The sequence below is a fragment of the Aotus nancymaae genome, unplaced genomic scaffold (genome assembly GCF_030222135.1).
Source record: "Aotus nancymaae isolate 86718 unplaced genomic scaffold, 86718_ANA_hifiasm-v0.15.2.pri h1tg000010l, whole genome shotgun sequence".
Classification (NCBI taxonomy): Eukaryota; Metazoa; Chordata; class Mammalia; order Primates; family Aotidae; genus Aotus; species Aotus nancymaae.
This window is the reverse complement of record NW_026988421.1, coordinates 39,232,826-39,238,825: the sequence shown is the minus strand read 5'-3', so window position 1 is coordinate 39,238,825 and position 6,000 is coordinate 39,232,826. Positions and strand designations below refer to the sequence as shown.

Below are 6,000 nucleotides of genomic sequence, written 5' to 3'. Positions count from 1 at the left end.
TACAATTCTCCAAAGAGCAGTAATTGTACAACGTAGTTTAACCCATATATACAATATATACAGCATATGAGTATATTCTTCTAACAGGAAAGCCAAAAATTCTGTGATCCCATTTCCCCATATTTGTCTAATTATTCCCTGATACAAAGCCTTTATACAGCACAGTTTTGGAAATAATCACCAACGAAGTGTCCCTCCCTGTTCTGTGCTGTTTGCCTCTTATACACTCTTGATCATTTGAAGGCCTTTGGCTCATATGAGACTCCAAGCCACCATCCCTGGCAATCAGGATACATGTCTTCACTCTAGTGGGCACCTTGTTTCTCAGCCACAAGTTGAATAAATTGGGAGTGGTTGGCATAAAGCTCGAGTTTATCATTCACGTCCACTCATTTAACTTTCTTGGCATCATCGCCAGCTTCCAGAGGAAGGTGGCCCATTATTTCATCGTTTTCATCATGGTAGTTCACAGCCTATGTCTCTATCCATGAGTTATCTGTGTTCTGAGGATTGTCCACGTAGCCTTTACAGATCACAAAATGTTCCTGAAGAGTTTGTGAAATTGCCTCTCCAACTCCTACACTTCTCTCCTAGATTTCTGTAGAGAGTTCATGGCTTCCTCACCAAATTCTTCAAGTAGTACTAATTTTCTCTCCTGGATCCACTATCTGCCCTGCGATTGCCCATTCTCCACAGTCCTTCCTTTTGATGGCTAAAAATTGCAGGATATTTCCCCCAGAAATAGGGTGGGTAATTTCATTTCCCTTGCTATCCCTTTTCCACCTGGTTAAGATGGGATCTGCAGCATGATTGGGGCCCCAACGCCCCCAAAGCCCTCGGCCAACCAATCCTGTCCGACTTGCAGGATTTCTGGGTCTACCCTTCTCAATCTCATACAGACCATGCTGGCTCCTTCTCTCCATATGCCCGTCCTTTTCATTAAACTTAGGAGAGAAGTTCCTTTCGCCCACCTAGGGGTCTGCCCACACGGGCCCGGCCAAGACAGAGCTGACAGTGTATTCCACGGGCGTGTACTCTCACCACTTGGCCAGTCAGGGCACTTTGTCATCGGGAACCGAGCTTCGCTCCACCTTGGAGCCAGGGTAGGGAGATGTCCAGGCCTTCTCGTGGGGCTTCTCAGCAGTGCACTTCGAAACTGACATGATGAAGTTTAGAGGAAACCCATGTGAGGAAAACAGGCTCCAGCTGGCTGGGACCTTGGGGCAGCTGCCGGGCCTGCCTGTCACAGAGGCCAAGGTCACGAAGGGAAAGACGGTCACTAAAGCCTTGCCCAGGTGGCGTCCAGCCATGCAAGACCCATCGGGCCAGAGCGGATTGCGGTCGTTCTCTGTGGGGAGCCAGCCTCCACCGCAGATCGGCACCCGCGGGGAGGCAGCCACATTTCTCTCATGAAGACCCTTTTGATGGCTGGCCTTCCTAAAATGATGTGTGGTGCCTCCAACGGCTACGACGGGGGCACGCACGTGGCCAGCACGTGGGACTAACGGTGCCGCGGGGTGGTGGGGACACACCACGACCGGGCTGCATGCACCGTCTCGCTGCCGCCCTGACGTTCTGATTGTAAATTGAGAGATTTCGACCTCTGGAAAAGCTCCCAAATGGAAAGTGCTGGGGTTGAGAACATCTTCCTAACAATAAAATTACCAAAAGACAACCACCAAAGTGCCATTAGCCCATTAGCCATTTACCAGTAAATTTAGTTCACTGGGTTTAGGACCTCTGTCTGTTCAGGAGAGGGAAAAATGAACGTGGGGGTAGTGGGGGTGACCTCAAAAAAGAAAGGGGACTCACCTGGTGCACTGAGCGTTGTGCTGATGAGAACGTCATGAGAGGATGTGATGAGTGGATTATGTGTTCCAAACATGGGTCTATCATTTACTACCTGAATGGTTTTGGCAAGTTGCTTAATCTCTCTTTTCAAAGGAGTATTGGCTACAGCATGCCAAGTGCTATGCCAAGCACAGAAGCATGAACTGAAGGCTGGACCATGGGCCCTTTGCTTCTAAAGGATTCTGCTTGGAGAGGCAGCACATTTTTATTTAAAAAAAAAAAACAGAACTAGCACTGAAAGGGCAATGCTAGGTATTAGGTAAAAGTTGAACACAGGTTAAAAACCCAGCTCCAATACCTCCACGTGCGACCTTCTTGGGGAAAGTTACATAAGCTTTCTTCAGGTTCCTCATGTGTCAAATGAAAATATTAACAATAACGACCGTACAGCATTGTGGTGACAATTAAGAAGGATGTTACAACATGTGTTAGCCCAATATCTGGACCACAGTACAAACTCAGTAAGTGTTAGTTGTCATCACTGTAATTATTGTTAACTTTTTTGATTCTGCACCTTGAAAACTGTAGATTAGAACAGGAGAGCTGAGATGATTATGGGAACTGAGCAACTCACATATGAGGTCAGAGTTAAACAGCTTATGGTTAGAGAAAATCAGGATGAAAAATAACAGAAATTCGGGCTGAGAATAACAGCATCTGTCCTGAAATGATAAATAATGAGAAGAGGCACTGTCTTAGTCATGACACAGAAGGAAACAAGCCCTAGGGAAAGGTATCTGATCATTTGAAACAGTCCCATTAGAAAGATGTTCAATGAGTAAATGATTTTATGATCAAAGATGTTTGGAGAATTCTACATATTTTATCACCCTTCCCCCCTTAGAAATTCAGGATTCACATTAGTATTCTAAAGATCCTGAAAATTCCTATAAAAACAAATCAACATTAAACTGTTTAACTTTGTTTCATCCAGTATTTCCCTGATTATCTAACCAGAGAATGTTTCTTTTTTTGCAATAAATAGTTACATATTAGGAACATACTTCCTCCAGTTTAGAAAGGTTTCAAAATGTGTGTGTGTGCTTGGGGGTAGATCCCTAATCATTTGAAGTTATTACCATCATCATAATTCTGAATTGAATGCCCTCATTAAACTCCAAACTAGATGAGGCAGGTTTCTAGAAGGCTTAAAACCCAGAAATAGCTGGGACTATGGAGAACAAAATGGTAGAAAAGGACTGAGAACAGAGAAATATGAGACATAGTCATCCTTAACCATCATTGTCATCAACATTGTTGAGGATTGGCTGAGTGGAAGGCACCGTACAAAGTACCACTGGGAAAGAAAGATGATCCTTAAGTGACACAGTCCCAGCTCTATAATTCTTGTCTCTTTATGCCTCAATGTTTTAAATCATGGAATTCCTATTCCTCTAGGTCTCCTGAATATGTATTAAGAAAACCACTGATACAAAAACTTAAAACATTTGGGGAGAAGACCCTTGTGAATTTCTCATTATTTCCAGGTATCCTACTCCAACTCATAAGAAACAAGTGGAGCAGATGTCTTGAGTCTGTTTCTGGCTTCCTCCCATCATAGGCTTTGTAGGGTTGCATCTGACCCTTGGCTTCACTGGGTCTTGGTTCCTCACTAGAAAAAGAATCTGTTGGTCTCTGTTATCTATAAAAACTCCTTCCAGAGTTAGCATCTTATGAGTCTAACATCTATGAAAATCTCGTATTAGAAGGCCAAGGTCAATTTTTGCTTGAATCCAAAAGACTAGATGTTCAAAAGACTAGATGTGCCACACACAAGGCAGAAATATAATAATTCATGGGCACCTGGAAAGGAACTTCAAAACCAGTAGTAAGGCATTTTGTTCTATTTTTAGTATCATCAACAGGTAGAAGATGGTTAGATAAGACCATTTGATGATCATGGTATAAACGATACCCTAAGGCAAGAAATAAAATAACTATAGTAGAAACCAAAAGAATTATTTGCTGGGAAGCCACTGGGGAGATTCTGTTTCTTAAAATTGTCTTCTGAGGCAGAAATCTCTGAGGTAGAACAAGCAGAGCTACACACAGAGAATTTTCTGGTTCTATCCATGAGAAAGCTTTAAAGGAACTGTAAGGGGCAATCAGAGAATAAATCTTTGGCCTGTCACTGTGAACTATGCCTGAGTCAGAGATCGCCGGTGTCATTCCCATTTTATAATATTAAGGATACTATGAAAGGCAAAGTGGAGATGGGGAGGATCAGGGTGATTACAGGGTCCAAGCAATGCAAGAACCCCTAACCATCCTTCCTGCCTCTCTTTGGGAAGCAGAAACAAGTGGTACCCAGCACATTTAATTATTAAGAATTATCCATGTCTTCCAAAAGTGATGCTAAGGCTCAACTTCAGAAACAAATCTTCAAGGAAAGCAGATAAAAAGGTTTTCTCCTCTCTTTAAAGTGATATTAATGACAATAAATAACAAATTAACTTAGTACTATGTACTAAGTTATTCCCATGTACAGACTGGTGTACACCGTTTGTCCAGGTATGACTGCCCAGTTTTGAATCCTGGTTTAGCCACTTCGTAGCTAGTTGACCTTGGGCAAGTTTTTTAACTTCTCTGGGCCTCAGTTTTCTCATCTAGATATAATAATGGTATATACGTTATAGGGTTGATGTGATATAATTCATTTAAACAGCTTAGACTAATGTTTGGTCAATAGTAAAACCTCAACAAAAAGTTATTACAAATATTACTATTAAGTACTTTACATTTGTTATCCCATTTAATTTTGAAACAACCCTTTGAGTTAGGCACATATACTAATAATATCACCAGTTAACAGACTGAGGACATTGCAGTTCATAGAACTTAAATGTGCCCAAGATCACACAGTTAGTTATTGTTATATATTTCAGAACCAGAAAGGCTTGACAAAAAACTCATATTTTATTGATAGTCTGAAAGCATGCTGAATTTGATTTTATATGGCAAAATGGCACCATTTTACTATAACTATAAAATTGTTTGACTTATATTAAGTTGGTTCTTCTGCTAGGTTCACTCTATAACAGAAAGAGTTTGAGGACAGTGAAACTATTAGCAACCTATTGTAATAACGGTTGTAAAGAGAAAATGCCCTGAACAATGGGGAAAATTCAGACAAAAAAGACAAGTAAGAGAGACATCCTGAAGTGGAAGTAGAGGTCTAAAGAGAAGGCAGTCATCAAAGATTACCAGTTTTGATCCTAAAGAACCCAATGGATGGTGGTGACTGGCATAAACAGGGAAGTCAGGAGGGGAGTTGACAATGGAAAGTTCACTTTAGCTGTTTATGATAAGAGGATGGAGCATGGGATGAGTGCTTTGGGAACTGGAGATTCTGCCACTACACATTTCCGTTCTTCAATTTCCTCTTTCACAAAATGAGAAGTTGATCTAGAATTAATCCTTTGGATTTCTTCCAATTTCCTAGAGGAAGCATGTAAATGAATTAGAGGAAGTAGAAGGTAGATTTCAGGAATTCAAAAGGCAGTGAGTGATCAAGGTATTGAATCATTAGTCTGGCCTGGAAGTAAAGGAGAAAAGTGGGACAATTACTCACTTTCTAAGATTAAGACAAATAGTACCTTTTAATAAATGACTTAGGCAGGATAATTAATACACCCATATGTAGAATAGAGGCTGTCGACAGTTAACCTAAGAAATCTAAAGTAAAATATGTAACAATGAAAGTCAAGTAGCCTTTATTTATAGGAGAGATAAAGCTTCAATTTGTGTGGTGTGATGTGAAGGTGTTGGGAAAGTCCAGCTGCCCCAAAAATGTCTTCCTGATCTTCTTAAAATACTGCCTGGCTTTACACCATTAAAATAAACCTCTTTAAATGTACTTCATAATGTAAAATGTACATTTATTCACATTCAGCTGTTGCCATGCTTTCCGCTGCATTAGGGTAGCAGGATGACAACTAACTGAGGAGACGAAGATTGGAAGGGGGAGGAGGAAGGGATTCCTTTGGTAAGTGCAGCAGTGTTCAAGTCAGTCAGTTCAACATGTGGCTGCCTATTACTTCAGACAGGTTCTAGACATTAAAAGGCAAGTAAGCAGTAGTTCATTGCCTCAAGATGCTTATAGTCCAGAGACAGTAGACTATGTAAAGGTCATGGGGCTGGAGTTTTGAA

The 6,000-nt window shown here is 41.2% G+C and overlaps 1 pseudogene; it reads right to left on the bottom strand.

The window, feature by feature from the left end:
* Positions 1-233: 233 nt before the first annotated feature.
* LOC105718876 (ADP-ribose pyrophosphatase, mitochondrial-like) lies at positions 234-1,310 on the bottom strand (annotated as a pseudogene).
* Positions 1,311-6,000: the final 4,690 nt, after the last annotated feature.